Genomic DNA, 21,457 nt, shown 5'->3' with positions numbered 1-21,457 from the left:
AAAACCACCTACGCTGCTTCAAATGGAAGCTCCATTCCTCTAATCTAAATGGGTAGCCTCTGGTGCACTGACCTTTTAGGGGATAAGATCCCCCCATCTGTCTGTAATCCCCTCTATTATGCTTGTAACATTTCTCAGGAAACACACTAAAGCATTCTCCAGCAATTTGGAAACACATAAGCCCTTAAATGTTTGCAAACAAAATCTTGGCCTATCATTGGTGTCATTTGTAGATTGTAAGCTCTTTTGGGCAGGGCTCTCTTCACCTTTTGTATCGGTTATTGGTTGCTTTATATGTTACTCTGTATGTCCAATGTATGAAACCCACTTGTTGTACAGCGCTGCGGAATATGTTGGCGCTTTATAAATAAATGTTAATAACAATAATGTCTGTGCACATCATTTAACACCTCCTCCGTGTGCAGGGTGGGAAGCAAAGCACCTGAAACCAACATTCTGCACAGGCATTTTATACTCGGTTACTTACAGACTCCCTTCTCAAAAAGATCTGCTTGTTTTCCTAATAATATATAGGGATGATCATTCTGACATCTTGCACTCAGGCCCAAATTTCTGGGTCTTTAGTCAGGGCTTCTTTAATTTAGAAACTGGTTACAAATAAATATACTGTAAACCTGGCCCCAACTACATGGAAGCGTTTGTAAGATAGTGTCAGGTCGACATTTGCCATCTGACATGACGCGCCTGTGGGAAGGGAATGCTGCATGCTGCGTCTCCATCCGACAAGATAAAATCTGATGGTGTCTGACAGACTTTTTTCTTCTCATTGAAATACATTGACTGTTAGATGTAGACGCAGGAACAAAAGTCTGACCCACAAAATCTGATCGAAATTTCATGTGTAGTTCAGTCCTAACAGTTATACAGGTAATACAGCAATTAAATATTCACCCCTTACTATAACCCAGACTAATGCTCAGGGTGGGCCCCCCATTATATAATTTTTATAAACTTTTTAATCCGGCCCGTCAACTCCGCAAGTCTCATTATGCGAGACTTGGACTGACGAGTGGAGACGGCGTAACGCCGTCAAATTTTAAAAGTCAATGTGGCCCCTGAGCCAAAATGTTTGCCCACCCCTGCTCTACCTCCTTTTTGGATAAAGGTAGCAGTTTTGTCTTGATTTCTGGCTCAGACCCTAAATATAAAGTTGCAATCAGAGCTCAATCTTTTGCTACATGAAAACGATGATAATTGAAAGGAATGCTGTCATGGGAAAACATTTTTTTTTTCAAAACACATCAGTTAATAGAGCTTCTCCAGCAGAATCCTGCAATGAAATCTGTTTATTTAAAGTGCGAACTGATTTTTTTAGATTTCATTTTTAAATTTCACATGAGGCTAGCCATATTCTTCAGGGAGAATCCTCCCTCAGTCTTTTTAAAACTAAACTTAAAGACTACCTTATGGAGCACTCGCCCAGCACCTGATCTGGAAACTGGCACTTATACTGTAATGTCACCCACTGTGACCTATAGCACTTATATTTGCCTATTTGTGTCTGTTAGTTACCCTCCCATATAGATTGTAAGCTCTACGGGGCAGGGACCTCCTTCATCTTGTGTTTCTGACTCTTATTGCAACTGTACCTTGTATTTATTTGTATTTATTGTTGTACTTTGTGTTTATCCATTATCTTTAACCCCCCTGTCTGTATTAATGAATTCTACTGTACAGCGCTGCGTACATAAGTAGCGCTTTATAAATAAAGATATACATACATACATACATACATTTCCCAATAAGGTAAGAAGATAAACTTGAGTCACACTTTACTGCTGCGTTGCAAGTTGCAGTGATATCACCCCCCCCCCCTTCCTCCCCCTTCCAGCTGCCGATCATCAGAACAATGGGAAGGTAGCAAGATAGCAGCTCCCAGTAGATATGAGAATAGAACTCAATAGTAAGAATCCAAGTCTGGCTTGGGACTCCTTCAGTTACATGGGAGTAGGAGAAACAAAAGGTTACCTGAAAGCAGTTCTAATGTGTAGCGCTGGCTCCTTCTGAAAGCTCAGACTCAGGCACAATGCACAGAGATGGCACCTACACACCAATATTACAACCAAATAAAAATACATTTGTTGGTTCAAGAATAACATTTTAATGGTAGAGTGAATTATTTGCTATGTAAACAGTGTAATTTAGAAATAAAAAGTACAGCATAAAAATCATGACAGAATCCCTTTAAATTTACCAGAACAGAAAAGAAATGTCAGCTAAGGTACAGCTAACAATCACAAAATGTTTTAAATGTCTGATGTGACAAGGAAATAACCCTGCAAGGCTTAAAGGAGAACTAAAGAAATAGGCTAGACATTTTGTACATTATGTTTTGTGCTTCTGTACCAGCCTAAGGCAACCACACCCTTTAGCAGGGAAGATCTGTGCCCCAAAGATGCCCCAGTAGCTCCCAATCTTCTTTTCTGCTGATTCACAGCACATGCTCTGTGCTGCTGTCACTTACTGAGCTCACAATATACTGTATATATAGAATATAAATGTAACAGTATAAGGCATATTAGTGATTCATTTGGGTCCACCTAACATGGCAGCTCTGAAACCCGTGCAATTAACATCAGAATTTAATAATCAGATCAGTAGCATCAGTTTATTTGACAACGACCCCTAAACTTAGCATCTCACCAGCTGCTCAGAGCGCACTGAGCATGTTCGCTGTCCGGAACAGTTCTAGCAGAATCCAACAGAATCCTGTGATAACTGTAAAGACCTGTATCATTACTACTATAAATATGCTGAAACTTTTGACTAGTGCAGTCAGTTTAGTATATAAAATATGGCATTTCTGGAATTTTCTAAATAAGGGATCTTTCTGTAGTTTGGATCACCATACTGTAGATCAGTGATCCCCAACCAGTGGCTCGTGAGCAACATGTTGCTCACCAGTCCCTTGGATGTTGCTCCAAGTGACCTCAAAGAAGGTGCTTATTTTTGAATTCCTGGCTTTTGGGAAAGTTTTGGTTGCATAAAAACCCGGTGTACTGCCAAACAGAGCCTCCTGTAGGCTGCCAGTCCATATAGGCGCTACCAAATAGCTAATCAGAGCCCCTATTTGTAACCCAAGGAACAGTTTTCATGCTTGTGTTGCTCCCTAATTCTTTTTACAGTTGAATGTTGCTCACAAGTAAAAAAAGGTTGGGGATCCCTGCTGTAGATCCACTAAAAATCAATTAAACATTAAATAAACACAACTGAATTGTTATGCCGCCAATATAGATCAATATAGATTCATGCAGCTTAGCCACCATCAATTTACAAGGTACTGTTTTATTATACTATTATGACTACATAGTCTAGATTGATTCTCAATATATGAACTCTGCCTGCCCAATGCCACAGCTGCATTACTTACTTACATAGCCTTTAGTATAATCAGAGCAGTGTGTTCCTTATGTCACTAGTGTTTTCTGGCATTGATAGTATTTTGTTACAGTTTTTTTTTTTTCATTTGAGCGAGCTAAGGAACCAACCTGTGTTTTCTGCCACTGATTATTCCAAGCCTTATGCATGATAGCTAATAAATATTCCCCTATGGTTTAGCCAACAGTGTTGGCCCAGCTGGCCTGCCACAGGTAATTATATCCGATTAATATTTCTTTGAAGAGAGAGTGAGGTTGAAATAAAAGGCAGTGAGAAGCAGCTAATTATATTCCACCACTGTTATTGTGTAACGCATTATAAATAACTTGATGACTTAAGGTAACCATATAAGGGCCAATTGGGTGCACTCTCTACCTGATCAGCCAGTAGCCCAAGTAGATGGAGAGTCTAGAAGAACCATATGTAATATGGCTTCCGTTTTGTTGTTCCAAACATTCAGGCAAACAGCTCAGATAATTGGAAGAGAAGTAAGTTAAGAGCACTGCCTCCCTATGGACTGAAGTTTGGACTTTTTTCGGCTTTGCTAGAAAGTTTTTTTTTTGGGGGGGGGGGCTGGCTTGATGCTGCAAAGGTTCCTACCAAGGGGTAACAGTAGTTTGCTGGCTTCTCTTTCCCACCTAACTCCACCTGGCATATCACAATGGGCTGGTTGCATTTTGGGCATGCATTTCAAAGGGCAATACTTTTTGGTACATAGAGATTCAAGGTAATTTAAGGAATGAATTAAAATGACCTCAAATAGAAATGTTTATATCTATTGATAAAAGCTGTTTTGTTCTTAAACTGGATATTGTTATTTGTCTCTTGGGGCTAAGGATAGATATGTCTACTCCTCAGAAATTGGTCAATTTGTCCATATAAAAGGGCCAATAAGTTACTGGACAGGTTTGCTCTGCAGCTTAAATTGTCCCATTTATGGTCAGCTTTAAAGGTAACAGTAACAACAAAAATGAATGTTAAAATATAATGTACTGTTGCCATTCAAACTGGAAAAAAGAGAAAGGGCACAGGTTACATAGCAGAAAACAGATAAGCTGTGTAGACTCCCATTGTATTCAACACAGCTTATCTGTTATCTGCTATGTAACCTGTGCCTTTTCTCCTTTTTTTCCAGTTTGAATGGCTGCCCCCATGGCTACATAGCAGCTTATTTATATAAACTATAGTAGTGTTTCTAAAGCAAAAACACACCTTTTACAAATGCAGGTCAATTGTATGTAATATATTAAACACTTTCATTTTTTGGTGTTACTGTTCCTTTAAGGTGACCATACAACAACAGATTTCAGCTGCCAATTTGGGACTTTTAGACCAATTCGGCAGCTTATCTGCCCGTGTATGGGCCCGATGGGCCTGTCTGACCGATATCTGCCCTAAAATTGGGCAAATCGCGATCGGGCAGGTTTAATTTTTCGTTGGATCGGGTACCGCATGAGTTCATCGATGTGGTCCTTAGTCCGACGGTGCCTATGCCCAGCATTGTAATTTGGTTGTTTGGCCCTAGGGCCAAATGATCAAATTAGCCTGATATCACCCTTTCGGAGGGGATATCAGGAGAAGATCCACCCATTTGGCTACCATGTATGGCCACCTTTACTTGGATTCCCATGGATAGGTGTGATAAGAAGCCCATTGCAATTATTTATATTTCGATTGAAATCTGCAACACCTTTTTCAAATAAATATTTGTTTCAGTTGAGACATATATATATGCAGTCCACAGGGCATTTCTTTGTTATTTGTCTATATTATTTTAAAACATGGGGTCAAAACACCAGAAATTGCCCCCAGCTTCCCCACCCCATTGCTGCCCCATTGTAATTGTATAACAATACACGAATATACACAAATATAATATACACTTGTGATGTCACATGCTTCTTATCTGAAAATGCAATGGGTAGCAGCAGGTCAATTTAAGGTGCTATATATATATATTTTATGTGGGAGATGACACTACTTAGTGTGCCGTGGGGTTGTTGAGTAATTTCAAACAGGGCCTTCTTCCAGCTTTGACCCCTGTGTCCAAACCTTGTTTGTTAAATTATTGTCAGACCCTGTTGGGTATAGATTATGGTAAAGCACTGTGTAACATGCTGGCGTTCTATAAATAAATGATAAGGATGATGAAGAATCCCTTAAGTTAGATTTTTATTATACAGTGCTGATCAAACTAGCGGTGTGCTAGAACTTACAGTATATACAAAAAGAAGGGAGTCTTTGCGGCCTGGCACAAACTCCTGTCACAAGTAAAGTAAGGAAGCATTATTTTTAGTGATGAGCTAAATTTTTCGCCAGGCATGGATTGGTGGCGAATTTCCGCGTTTCACCATTGCCCATTTTGTGAATTTTGCGCCGTTTCACGAATTTGTCGGCAAAGCAAAACGGGACAGATTCGCTCATCACTAATTATTTTACTTATACAATAAAAATTGTAAATTAAGTATAAGAGAAAATCAAATAAATCTAAGGGAAATCTATAAATACAGAAAGACATTTTTGGTTAAAAAAAAAAAGTTGGAGACAATTGTTTTACATTTTTTAATAAATATGATAGCCACCCCATTCTTTTCTCCCCCTTTTGGTAGAAAAATACTAAGCAAATGACTGAAGTGTACTATCTGAGCAGCATATATCTACAGGTTTAAGTGTAATATTCTGTTCTCAGTCCCCCAGATGTATAGTCAAGTAAAGGGAAAATAAAGAAATATTGTATAAAAATGATCGGCGTATTGTATTTTTTTTTCTTTGTCACTTCCACTGTCAAGACCATATATAAATGGGTGAGCTGAATAGACTATGAATGTTCGTCAAAGTGTGGATTTGCTTGAATTAAATCCTTTAAGCGTTAACACTTTTCACACCATTTGGTCTTGAACTGATCCTATAGTGAGGTGTACAAACCAATGACAATAAGGAGCCATCTGGCAGAGTTAACTCTGCACAAACAATGCCAGGCAGAAGTGAAAAGGAGGGCTATGATTTTCACAAACACGCGAAATACTATAATTTAGCACCTTCCTGCTTAGGCGAGTAAACAAACATTACATGCTCTTTAGCAAGGAAGAATGCAAGAGTTTATTGACTGGCAGTGATTTATGTGTTGGGGAGGAAGAAAACTGATCGGATCTTATTAACAAAAACAATCAAGAGAATCCAGACATTTTCCCTGGTCCTGTTCTGTCAGGGTGATGTACTAGAAGTCTTTATTTCATTCAGCTTGGGCCTCTCACTGGTGCATTCTCCTGCTAGACGATTTCTCATGCTTTTCTCCTCACCTGCTGGGACCTTGATCAGGGAGAGAGTAGACAAGCAGCAGGGGACAATTAGAGTGGAGTTCAGACTTTGATCATTTGACCATATGTGAATACAACAGCTGACCACATGTTTGAAAAGACAACTTGCTTGAAAGTATTTAGGCAATAACAAAAGAGTGCATAGATACAGAAATCTACATTTTAATTATCTGGCATAATGCACCATACATGCATTTTAACACATTTAGAAAATGTAACAGAATCCCATGTATTTACTTTTTAATGAGTTGATCCCATCTCTGAGCAACATGTCTTAAAGAAAAAAAAAAAAAAAGAAATAACACGATATTTAAGTTTCTTTGCACATATTGTAACAATGATATATTCAGGCTTTTTTATGTTAATGAATACATTTATGCTAAAATATAATTAACATTAATTATTCATGATAAATTAATACCTTTAGACATCAGGCAGTGCATATAATATATTCCATAAACAATAATAAGAAGTAAATTATATTCTTAATCACATTTTATGAATGTACAGTGTTGCTGTTTACTCACTCCTTCAGTGTAAGGGACACATTTACAAATCTAAAAAAACGTAGAATTCTGTCAGAAATATCATTTTATGTAATTTATTGGCATTAAATACAAAGCAGCTGGTTACAGGTATGGGACCTGAGGTTTTCCGGATAAGGGGTCTTTCCGTAATTTGGATCTCCATACCTTAAGTCTGCTAAAAAATAGTTTAAACATTAAATAAACCCAGTAGAATTGTTTTGTTTCCTAAAATGATTCATTATATCTTAGCTGGGATGAAATACATGGTACTGTTTTATTACTACAAAGAAAATGACATAAAAAAAGATGCTGAAAAACCTTCTAAAATCATTTTTGTTTTGTATTGTTGCACTAATGCAGGCATGGATTTGGGCCAAAATTCCGCATTACGCCATCTGTGGATTGTATTGCAAAACTGCGTCAAAAGTTGTGTGCGTAAGAAAGAAATTCACACATATGTCACATGTAAAAAAATTTGTTGCCTAAAAAGTCGTGTAGAAGTGAGAAAAAACACCAGTTGACTTTAATGAATTTGGAGTGAGAAAAAAAGTTGCGCACATAAGAAAAAAGTAATTTTTGCAAATTTTTCAGCGAAATGAAATGGGACAGATTTGCTCATCAGTAGTGAACAAAACCCTAAAACCATGAAGCAAAGAAAAATCTTCAAGTTGTAGAAATGACACCTGCCATTGACTTCTACATGATCTCAACAGATGTTAGATGGATTATTTTTACTGCAGTTTTGTTGGATAATAAATCATGGAAAAAACACATTTTTTCCTGCAACAAAATTGTATTTTGGCACAAAAAATTTTAATTGTGACAAAAATCGAACATTAGTAAATGCCCCCCTAAGTAATGCCTGGGGCTTTCCTATCCTGACCCTCAGAAGCCTCAACTCCTTGATGCAGATGATGCAATTTGAGCCAGGTGCCACAAGAGCAGATTTTCAGCTCCATACACAGGCCACCTGTACTTACTTCTCGGACCGGGGTGCAAATTATGGGCCCCCGGTTCCAACATGTATGATTTAAGCTAAACCTGCATTCGTTAGCTACACTTATGACACAGCAAGCATTTTGATTTCTGTTACTTATAAGGGCACTAGCACATGGGATGGGTTATAGTTTGTTTTTTAATCTCCTCCAGTAATGTAAATCACCAGTGGCAATGGATATGGTCCACACAACGTAGTTGTCCAAAGTTGCCTTGCAAGGCACCATTAATCCTGGTACGAATGTAACTTTGGACATTTTGTCATCTACACTAGAGTAAATGAATTGCTGCCAACAAAACATCCAATCTTCCAGTACTTTTAGGGGCTCAAAATGATATGACACCATTGCAGTATTGTCTCTTGTTAACATGGATGAGAAGTTCTTCTTGTAGCCTTAAACTCATCATTATCCCTTATATTGCACTTTGGTCAACATACTTCCTACTGCCTTTCTTGGCTAAGTGACTCAGGGTATTCCATGGCATACTTATGCCCTATCCCTATTAGAAGGGGTCATTTAAATTTAAATTTTAACTTGCGTACTAAACAATATACATACAAACAAGTGACATAGCATTAACCCTTTTCCTCATAGCAGCAGCACTTCCAGTTACACTTATGGTGAATCGTTGATTAGTGATGAGTGAAACTGGGCTGTTTCAATTCACTAAAAATTGTGTGAATCCATTGAAAAAATTAGGGAAATGGCAAACTCAAATCAAAACTTCATGGCAAAATTCTAGTGCAAATTCGCAAAATTGCAAATTTCTCCTCAAATCAGTATCAAGCAAAAACATTGCACTTCTCTCTTCCTAAGATTATTATGGAAGCCCATCTCCAAGTTACGGGGTTAATGTTTACATTTTGAAATCTGGAGCACTGAGTTATATATAATTTACACACATAAAGAATCTTTTTTGTTTTTGTTTTCTTCACTAAGTATACAAATGGATATGGATGTAGTCGTCCTAGTTTTATAAACATAAGGGGGCAAAAACATTTACTTAAAGCCCCAATAATCACGGAGCTCAGGATAAAAAATGATATGCTGCTTTCGTTTAAAAGTGATAGCGTTATCAAAACGTAAATGAATGCTTTACTTTGAGGTTAGTTATCTCACACAAATGGCATGCATTTCAAGGAAAGAAGACTTTTCCCTCCTAAATCCCAAATGAATGCTCTAATCAGATTTTTAAAAAGATTCTGACCTTACAGCCACACACAGATGCCACAAGTCACCAGTTGTCACCAAGGGCCAATAAATCTGATGTTATCTAATGTACATATGCATACTAATACCCTGGAGATGTCTATCAATGTAAATTGTGGAGAGAAAAACTCTTTCAATTATTTAAAAAAAGTGCCTATGTACACACACAAGCAAACATTCATACATAGGGTTCTGGGTCTTCAGAAATAAAACAGGCATTGTCTTTTACTAGTACTAGTTCCTAGTTAGAGAAGAATCCAGATGGAATTAAAACTTCAAAATTGTTGAAATAACTGTTGGCAAAAGTGTAATGAGATTGAAGCATGGTTGGTGAATCAATCATTTATGCTAATATTAGTACAGATAGTATAACATGGCATATGTGGCCATTAGCAATCACAAAGGCTTTGGGAGGGGAGGGCATCACAATTAAAGTGGTGTACGGCAACATACAAAGCGTGACTTTCCTGCCCATATGTACGGAACACTGCCTGTCCATCAATACTGTAAATGCTTGGGAGCGGGGCCATCTTTTGGATCTGCAAGAAGTTGGACTTTCTGTATCAGTTTGTATTCTGCCATTTTTTACACCTATTCTTTGGTTCTTTAGTAAACACCAATATGTTTAAAGCACTGCAAAGCATTGAAACATTTCAACAATGTACACTCCTTCAGTCAGTGAGTGTGGGAATTGTTGGTAGCGGTATGCAACAATAACTCCATGTCAGTGTCACTGGCTTTTTGGCTCACTGGTTCTGGGTCACATGAATTATATACTACCTTTATTGCTTTTAACAAAGATTACTTAGGGCTTACAATATAACGTGGTGCATTCTGTGGAGTGGGTATAAGTGACCTCTTCAAGGAAGTGGAACTAGACAGGTTATTTAAGTGATCAAACCCAGGCAACAACTGTAACAATGAAGTGGATCTGCATTCTGTGCCTCCGGCAGAGAAAACACCTCATCTGACTTGGCCCTTATGGTGCATGTTTTTAGACCATTTAGGTTTCTTCAGCTGGAATGTTAGTTGCAGAAGTACAGATATAGTGAATCATGCTTACTGCTTACTGAGTTGATACTGATACTGATTGAATCATCACAACAGCTTGCTTCATAAACCCTTTCAGCTAATAAAGGAATCATCTTTTCTATATTGCATCTTTGTCAGGTATATGTAAATAGCACTATTATATGCACATTACATGCATATTGTGTAACATAAGTGGGTAAGCCATATAAATTGGGATAACAAGAGTAAACCAGTCCCTGTGCCAAAGAGTACATTATAACTGGATATTTTCTGCTTTTGTCCAAGGCCTACATGATACCTTGGACTTCTGATTCAGTTGTGAGAGATGTGGATTTGCACTCTATCGGCTATTGGCCCATACAGGTTGCAGTAATAATCATTCACAGAGCATGTCAGGGCAATGCTTCTAACCTGAGTCCCTTTACAAACTGTGGTCCCTTCACTTTTAGGCAGAGTACCACCTGGTAAAGCTTAGTGCTGTTCTTTCCTTACGCTCCTAGAGTGTGCTATTAAAGATGCTACCACTGTCCAAATAGCTCATTCACGAGGTCCCTGTTCCCAACTTTCACTAAGGGCTTGGTTCAATTAGGGCACCCTTGTTTACTGGGGTCTTGTGTCACAGATTTCCCAGCAGCATCCATCTTGTACAACAGGTGGAGACCAAAGAGCCATGTGCTCCTGTCATTTTATTAAACATAAGCATAGTCATAAACATAAAACCCATAACCTCCATGGAAAACTATGACATCCATGGCCATTGGTTACACGTACCAGGACTTCCTTAGCCATTAAAGGTTTTCCCATGATAAAAAATTTGTGAATATTTGAAAAGAATCGCAAAACAGTAAAAAAATGCCGAAAATGACGTGCGGCCAATAAAATGCCAAAAAACATACGATGTACGCATGACAAATAATTTTTGCTGCATTTTTTTATTTTTTTGCTGCACACCATTTTGGGGGTTTCACAAATTTTTTGCCGTTTTGCAAATCTTTTCAAAGATTCACAAATTTTTCGGCCAAGCAAAACAGGACAGATTTGCTCATCACTACTTTTAATAGGACATCAGCATTTTTTTAAGGTGCCATTATGAATTAAGGGCTCATTTATAGTGTCGGCCTGAAATGCTGTTAAGGGCCATGACAGATGGGGTGATTAGTTGCCCGCAACAAATCTCCCTTGTCGCGGGCGACTAATTTCCCCGATATGCCATCCCACAGGCTAGAATGTAAATCGCCGGTGGGATGGCACATGTGGTGCGTAAATTTGCCAACATCACCTAAGTTGCCTTGAGAGGAAACTTAGGCGATTTCAGCGCCGCGTATGCCATCCCACCGGCGATTTACATTCTAGCTGGTGGGATGGCATTTCAGGGAGGTTAGTCGTCCGCGACAAAAGAGAGTTGTCGTGCGGCGACTAATCTCCCTTTCTGCCACGGCCCTAATAGCACCAATGTTTTTGAGCTTTTGTTACTGTGCCTTTTGACTGGAGTGTAATGGTCACTTGCTTTATTAAGTTTTGTGTGTGTGTGATTGTTTGTGATTTTCTTATTGTTGCTTCCTAGAGTAGAAGCCCTGGTGGGCCTTGCACTCCCCAGTCTGACCCTGGATATTTGTACTTAGGAGTAATGTATTTTGTCATTGTCCCTCAGGCATATTGATGTGGCACGTCAATGTTAAAAGGTTTATGGGGAAAAAAACTTGACTTTATTAAAACATATTTCCAAATTGGGTCTGTTTACACTGGAGAAGAGGCGCTTAAGAGGTGACATGATAACTATGTATAAATATATACGGGGATCATATAATAACCTCTCTAATGTTTTATTTACCAGTAGGTCCTTCCAACGGACAAGAGGGCAACCACTCCGTTTAGAAGAAGGGAGGTTCCATTTAAATATTCAATATTCGGAAAGGTTTTTTTACAGTGAGAGCTGTGAAGTTCTGGAATTCCCTCCCCGAATCGTACTGGCTGATACATGATATAGCTTTAAGAAAGGGTTGGATGGCTTCTTAGCAAGTGAAGGAATACAGGGTTATGGGAGATAGCTCTCAGTACAAGTGAGGGAATACAGGGTTATGGGAGATAGCTCTCAGTACAAGTGAGGGAATACAGGGTTATGGGAGATAGCTCTTAGTACAAGTTGATCCAGGGACTGGTCCGATTGCCATCTTGAAGTCAGGAAGGAATTTTTTCTCCTCTGCGGCAAATTGGAGAGGCTTCAGATGGGGTTTTTTGCCTTCCTCTGGATCAACTAGAAGTTAGGCAGGTTATATATAGGCATTTTGGTTGTAACTATGTTACTATGTAATTAATAAAAAGAGCCCATTAAGTCAGCTTGTTCTATACACATCTACTAACTGATCACAAATGCCACGGGCCCTTGTATAGGTTGCTACTTTAAAGGATGAAACTGTCTTGTGATTTAGTTGACCAACAGGTCTATCATTATGAAACATTTACTTTTATATAATGTAGCAGTACTAATTGCTCACAGCTAGCAGTGTATAATCAAGGTTTGCTGTGTAAGGGAAAGTAATCACTTCCAAAGGCAAGATGGATTACAGTCATCACTAGGAATCAGCTTCTCCTTCATGACTATTGGCTTAACCACTGATTCATTACTTATCCCGTTATGAGACATATAGGTATGCAGAGTTTTTTGCAAACTGGTAATCAGGGGTATGATCAAGAGTGTAACTCTACTTACATGCAATAAAGTTGATTGCAGTATATTCAGGGATATCATTTATATACAAAATGATGAACATTGCACATAAAAAGGCATGCTATATAAGCAATATTTTATTCATGTAATGTTTTTGTCTGCAAAATTGCAATCTTGCTGTAACTGCATTGTCTCAATATAGTAGCTCATTTTCATGAAATTTGGGTTGGGAACCAGAGGGTTAAAACACATCCGTATGCAGTGCAGAGAGGTGACTTCTGTAAGTGGAATGTTAGTACCTGTTCTGCTTGAAATCTTTAGTAGAAGCAAGTAAGAGCATTAAGGTCTCCTACAAACGTCTTTGAAGATTTTCACTACAGAGAAAGGTTAATTTTTTAAGGTTGTAACATTTTTTTTTTTTTTGAATACGGGGCAACTACAAAAACTAAGAGATTTGAACATCAATTGCTTCAGTCTTTTGTCAGTTAGTCAGCAGTTATCTGCAAATGGAAGATCTATCCAGTCTTTCTCAAATCATTCAGAAGCTACTTGCAAATTTTAAAGTCATACTAACATTTTATAAGAGGGAATTAAATGCAGGGAATATACAGTATCTGAAACCATCACAAGTTAAATCTGTTCTGTTCAAGGGAAGTGGGAATTTTAGGCCTGATTTCACATATTAGCCTATTGTGTCCCTGCAACTACATTATATGCTTTATGGGTAGAAGAAGTATATTACATACAGTGCCAAATTGGGGTTGTTTACTCCGTAGAAGAGGTGCTTTTGGGGAGATAGGTAACTATGTATACATTTATAATGGGCCCACATAATGCTTTATTACCAATTGGTCCTTTCAGTAGACACAAGGGAAATACAGGGTTACTGAAATTAGCTCTTAGACAAAATATGATCAGGGATTGGTCAACCTAGAGTTTAAATTGAAGGTGCTTCAGATGGGTTTATTAGCCTTCCTATGGATCAACTAGCTTTATTTAGTATCATTCATTACACTGGTGTTATGGCAATGCTGTATGAAGCAGACAAAGATATATTGTACACAAAGGCTACATAACAGATTAAATAAATATTTTATTCTCATTTTATGTCACACCCTGTGTTAGTATTTCTCCTTCTGTTATAATAAAGGCCAGAGCCATTGATGATATTTCTAATGAAATGGGCGTGCCTTGTGCTTTCAATGAATAAAGAAGCCATCTTTGTGAACTTTATACTGTATACTATATTGGTTCATAATTTCTAAGTCCGCATGGAGCTGAAAAGAGGATTCTAGTCAGATTCTTTCTTTCTGCAAGGAATACAAGCTGCTGTGAGTGCCCTCCCATGGCACACCAGTTGTATCCCTTCTCTCTTTATACATACAACTGTCCCAACTGATTTATTTGTTTTTCCAACTTATATCTGTGTATTTCTGATATTCAACATTCATTTATGTGTAGTGATGGGCGAAATGTTTCGGCAGGCATGGATTTGCGGCGAATTTCTGCGTTTCGCCAATGGCAGATTGTTTCGCGAAATGGATGAAAAAATTTGCCGCGGAAAAATTCGCCGCACGTCCAAAAATTGTCGCAGACGACAAAAGAATAGCCGTGCGACAAAAGAATAGCCGCGGGCGACAAAACAATAGCCACACAACAAAACAATAGCTGCGGGCGACAAAACAATAGCCGCGGGCGACAAAAGAATAGACGGGCGACAAAACAATAGCCGTGCGACAAAACAATAGTCACGGGCAACAATTTTTTTTGACGCGCAACATTTTCACCATTTCGCTAATTTTTCGCCGTTTCGTGAATCTTTTGAAAGATCCGCAAATTTTTCGGCGAAGCAAAACAGGACAGATTCGCTCATCACTATTTATGTGATGACACCCAGAAACAGACATTTAAAGGAAGAGGCTATATAGAAAGAGGAAGGATGATGATAGATAGAAGTCTCTGGATTACTTGAATATGTGTTTCCATTTGTACATTTGTACCATGAGATAGTAACTCACATATCTGTGACACTCTTAAATTGTAAATATGAGATTTCACAGCACAAGCAAAGACCTGTAATCACTTGGTAGAAATGAATAAATGGGCAAGGTACGCAACATTTAGCTTTTCTCACTGAGCAGTCACAGCACAGCAGGAAGTCCAAAGCTTGACCTGCTCTGAAGTAATGAGAGATGGAATACAGGAAGTGCCAACTGCATCAGTACTGGGGCACAATAGGCACAGGCTTGCCCTTCTAAAGTGGCCCTTGGACATTTTTTTCAGTATGATTTTAGTTACAGAGTGTGTAAATTCAAAAAATGATAGCCAAGGCCATTCTACAATGAGACAGCTAAGATTTTCAATGGATATCATTTGTTTGTGTAACATTACTGTCACAGGAGTATGACTGGAAAAGCTGAGGCAAGGATGGAATAATAACATTGGCATTAGACCTACTTGGAGGCCTAATGGCATTAGAGGCCCAAATAGCTCAGCTCGGATCTACCATCCATCCCTAATTTGGAATGTGTAGTATTTCTTACTCACTTTGTATTTTGCAAGCTAAGATAACTGGTCAGTTGTGTCCTCTTTTCCTGGGTGGGGGCCCTGCCCATACAACAATCGCCAAGCCAGAGTGAGCTATATTTGCTATATGCAGTTAGGCTTTTGAGATGGCTTCTACAAGGAAATGGGTGAATGACTCCTATTTCATTAATCTTTAAGGTTGATTTGGGCACTGAGTTATGTCTTAGGCAGCATTGCAGTCTGTAACTGCACAGTTAAAGCAAATCAACACAATACAAATAGTGTTTATGTTTCCAGAATAAACAGAACTTTAATTGGCAGGGTATTCAGTAAAGCTGCATAGGTGAGGACGATGTAGCCAGTCATGGTTTATTTATGTGAGACTCATGCAATTGTGAGTAAGGTATTTTGCATAATCTATTTATTTTCCAGCTGTTCTAAGACCTTCTGCCAGAGATAAAGTGGCTAATTTCACACATTTAACTTGGACCTGTACTTCACACTTAGGTGTTGATGCCTACTGCATTCCGCAGTCTGAGCTAAGTCTACAAGATAGTATAAATTAATTAGCGTGGTACCAAATGCTAACGTCTAGTCTTTATAACAACATCTGCAGTGTCTAACAACAAGCTGGACTTACATGAGAATATATTAAGATGGATACTCACACAAATTTATGCAAGGGTTTTGACAGTGCAATCTCTCAATGTAACTAATACATCAAGAGAATTTAGGGATGAGCAGAGCAGTGATAAATGTATTAGGAACACTACATTGCTTCATTATAGATTGTAAGCTCTACGGGGCAGGGACCTCCATCCTCTTGTGTCTTTGACTCTTAACTTGTTGCAACTGTATGTATGTATATATGTATGTATGTATAACTTTATTTATAAAGCACCACAAGGGTATGCAGCGCTGTACAATCTTATATATAAGATAAGTGAATCTGTCCCATTTTTCTTCATTGAAAAATATGCAAAACTGTTGAAAAATTTGCGAAACGGCAAAAAATTCACGAAATGCGGCTACCGCACAACTTTTATGATGTGTGTGACTCTGCACTCACCCATTATCAATAAATACAGAATGTTAAGATACTATGGGGTTGATTCACTAAAGAGCGTTAAAACGAGCGCTATTTATAGCATGCGTTCAAAATTTTATCGCGTCTTATTTTTCGTGACAATGCATGATTCACTAAAAGGATACTTGCGTTGATTTAGACGCGATGCTGTTTACGTTATTTAAGTCGCGAAGACTATTTTCGTGCGGTATTTGACGCAACACGCGCTAATTAACACAGAGCGCACAAATTGTAGCCACGTGCCAAAAAAACACACGCCATATTAGCAATACATGCTATTACTTTCGGAAGACTACTGTTCTGAAAATGACCATTTCCCTGCAAACTGGAGGCTGCATCACTCTAGGGCCAACACATACTTGAATAAATCACACTACAAAGTCCATATTGTATTGCCGCAGTGTGTTAAAATCAACGCCTTGTGATCATGCGTTATTTAGCGCATGCGATATTCGACTTAACACATGCGATAATACTTAGTCAATTTTAACGCAAAAAAGTATGCGATAACGCTTATCAACCTTTAGTGAATCAACCCTCATGTGCATTAAACTCTTATTTAGAAGCTCCTTCAGTAATTTGATCACCATAACTTAAATCTACTAAAAGTCATTGAACCCAATGAACCCAGTAAGAAAGAATTTGTGAAAGAAATAGGGATTTGTGCAGCTCAGTTGGGATCAAGTACAAGGTATTGTTTTATTATTACAGAGAAAAAGGTAATTATTTTTATAATGAGAATTATTCGCTTAAACCAGACTCTAAGGAGATGGCTTTCTCATAATTCAACTTTCTGGATAATGGATCCAATACCTGTACTTCTAGACATATGTGAATAATAATTAATAAAATAAACATTGGTTAAGTTATTAATAAATGTTGAACCCTTTAGAATGTTATCCTGGATTTCTTGTCATCTCATTCCTACAAGGCAGGGTCATCCAGCAGGTAACTGTATGATACATGGTCATATTTAATTTTGTACAAATACCTGCCTTTTTATGCTCTCGGATATGGAGTGCAATGTAGTTCCCTAAGGTGGTGCTACCTGGTTCACTATGCCATGTAAGTCTCTCTCATGTCAGTGGGACAGCAGTGCTCTACTGCTTAAATCAATTAATCCTCTGAAGTGCAGGGTTGTACAATGCTATGCTAATCACTATGGCAGTCATAAAACAAGTGATTTGTTGGTCATTATGATCCTATTACAGGAAGTTCTGCTCACAGTAACGTTGAGATAATAAAATAAAATAAACACGCAAGCACTGTGCATCATTTAGGCTAATGTCAGACGGGGCTGATTCCCAGCCTGCAGATAAACACAGGCCAAGAACCACCCTCTACACTGGCATTAGCCTTTCCATGTGCCTGCACTCAGAGCCTTGCATCGGCCTCGGTAAGAAAAACAGTGGATTTTACCATCGAAACACATAAGTGTGCATTATGGCCCCAACATCAGCTCTGTGTGTCACTGGCTGCAGGCACAGGAAAAGGCTGATACCAGCTTAGGGGATAATTCTCGGTCTGCATTTATCCACAGGCTCAGAATCAGGCATTAGCCTTACATGTAAGCTATAATCAAGAATTTAGTCCCTCGTGCTTCTTAGGGTATAATTTAGTAATTAAAAAATGGAGGTTCCACACGATCAATATTAACACACGTAGTAATAAGTGAATCTGTCCCATTTTGCTTTGCCAAAAATCTAGTGAAATGTGACTACCGTGGGTCTTTTTTAATGTGCGCCACCTTTTTATTATGCAACTGACACTTTTTCCTCACTCAGTAAATTTTTGTTGCAAGAATTTTTGTGGCAGTTTCAAAAAAAAAATTGCAGATGGCAAAATGCAGAAGTTCGCTACAAATCCATGCCTGTGAAAAAATTTTGCTCATCACTAAACCCAAGTTCAAAGTTGAATGTACTGTATCATGTAACAATTACTTGGAAGCTATTGGTTATGTTTTGTGCTTAGTCCTACAGATCAGACAACTGCTGCCAGTGCTACATACAAGAATTGCAACTCTTTGCACTCATTGCAAACTCCCACAATGCTTAGCCAACAGTTTACTCTTTATCATATTAAGGGACCTATTACATAATCTCACCAAACTGAAATATATATCAGTAAATATTTCTCTTTTACATCTATTACCTTGAGCCACCATTTGGTGATGGGCTGTGTGCTCCCTCAGAGATCACCTGACAGGAAATAATGCAGCTCTAATTGTAAATTGTAAATGCAACAAAATTAGTACATGCAGGTTATTTTCAATTATGAATGTAATTTCTAATGAACCCTTTATATACTGTTTTCATTTTTTAGTATGCATGCAGCTCTATGTAGAAATGAAGTGACCCTCATTGAGTTTAACCTATTTGCTGCTCATCTTATATGAGTTTTACATGCCTGGACTAAAATGCAGTCACTTAGCTGCTTGGTGCTAAAAGGGAGAAACTTTCAGTGCCAAAAAAGTAATAGCCAGAAAGTAAAGAAAACTTGGTTTCCTCTGTAGAAAAATGTACACTGTAGATTGAATTTAGTTTGCTGGTATTAGTTTGCACATTTCCTAAGGGATGATAGGGAAGAGTCTTTCGCAGTTTACTTGACCTTTTAGTAATGTAAGAAAACTAGCACACATTAGCACTTATTGCTGCCTAGCCTTACCACAAAGGGGTCTTTATTTAAAAAACTGCTTTTTGAGGAGAAACCATAGCTTTCACTTAACCAGCTTTTATGTGATGTGTTCTGTATGCAGTGCCAGCTTGATTTTACATGACATGCTGTAATATAAAAACAGATAAAATACATATGTTAGTGTTAGTAGGGACATATGATCCATTTCAATTGTGGATTACTTTGAACTTTTTAGAAGGGGTAATGCAACAATTAAACTTAATTACTCATCTAGGAAATCAAGCAGCATGGGCACTTTAAATTACCTGGGCGCACCTAGCACATTTACATCCTCTTGGCATAAATTTACTTTTGTACAACAAAGAAACATACATTTCATAATTCCATTTGAGTACATAACAAAAGCTATTTGACAGCTAAGTCCCACCTTCCCCACGTAGGGGGTTTAAGGCATCTCCAAGGCTTTTTTTTAACTTATGCAAAATCTACTTTTTGACTGGAGGATGGGAAACAGGAAATGAAATCTCTTGTTAAGTCCAGACCAAGAGAGAGTCAGAAAAAACAAAGGAGGCTGGGTTTTTGCTAGCAGGAGGCTAACCGCATTCTTTTGTTAAATATTAACATAAAATAAGGCAGTAGAAATGGATGTCCATCAGGAGGATAAATAAGAACTAAGTGCATATTTTAAGAACAAAGGCACGTCTAATTTAAATTACTGAAGAAACATCATCAGGAATGCCATTTGTAGCACAAAGCTCATGTGGATATGATTGATTTGAGAGTGGAATACCATTGTCTAAACTTGAAAAGTTGGGGAATGTTACATGGACAAAACAAGCAATTTACCATGTCAACTGATTAATTAAAAGCCCTTCAGTCCATTTTGAGAATTTAACTTTAAAGTTCTGTTCATTTTTTCTATAGATCACATAAAAATCCTGACAAAATGAGCACAATGAAAATATATATGTTATATTAAAAAGTATTTATCCAAATATATTTTTACTTAACATGTATACAGGGTATATGTATGTTTGTGTGTTTTCCTTCCCCAGACAAGAGCCAACATAAATTAGTGACTGGATACCACAGTGGTATAAGCAGGGTTAGTAGGGTTGGAAATGCCTATCCCAGCATGTCATTGTTTAATGCTCAGAATGAAAAATGTTCTGTCTATGACATGCTCAAGTGCTTACAGACAGGGGCCACTTTATATAGCAGAAATTACTGTTCTCATTTGGTCCTCACCTGTAACTACCAGCCACTGGCAGACACTTTTCCATTTACTTGAATAGGACTACAGGCAGCTGAAGGTGTTTTGACCACTGTGGTTTGCCATGAAATTAAAATCCCCTAATTCTGCAGAGGGCCATGTTCATGCATTGCAATTTCAACACCAAACGTTAACAAATCACAGGAATAAAGTTTCACAGACTATTGTTTCTTTTCTGCTAAATTAATCTACAATTTTGCTTCTTTGTTTCTTAAAGGCAACAACAGCTTTGTAAAGCATCTGGTTTCCCAAATGTAAAATGGATCCAGGTGATAAATATTAAGATAAATAGAATTTTACACAATTTGGCAAAAGGCATCTATTTGTTCATAATGTTATTGAATATGGACATGCTGTTTAGACTTTAAATATATGCTGTTCTGCTGATGGAACCCCTTTGAGCATGAAAAAAAAATATTGGCCTACCAGAATGGTACCATGTATGTTAGGGTAAACTGGTTCTGTTTTCATATGCATTTAACCATTGCCACACTTTTATTTGTGCAGGATCAATCTGGCAGGCCTCCATACTTGATCCAACCATTCCAAATTCCACTCTTAAGGTGGCCACACACGTACCGATTTTAGATCATACAATCAGCCACTAACCGTTCAGGACTGAAATGGCAGATAAGGAGGTAGAAACAATAGGATTTCTACCTCCTTCTGCCGATTCAGCCCTGACGGCAGATTTTGCTCAGGCGCCTTCTATGGCGCCCGATCAAAATCTTTTAACCGGCCTGATCGGTGAGTCGACCGATATCAGCAGCCTCCTGCGATATCGGTC

Source organism: Xenopus tropicalis, chromosome 8 (genome assembly GCF_000004195.4).
Source record: "Xenopus tropicalis strain Nigerian chromosome 8, UCB_Xtro_10.0, whole genome shotgun sequence".
Lineage (NCBI taxonomy): Eukaryota > Metazoa > Chordata > Amphibia > Anura > Pipidae > Xenopus > Xenopus tropicalis.
The sequence above is the reverse complement of the archived record's forward strand: the minus strand, read 5'-3'. Positions refer to the sequence as shown.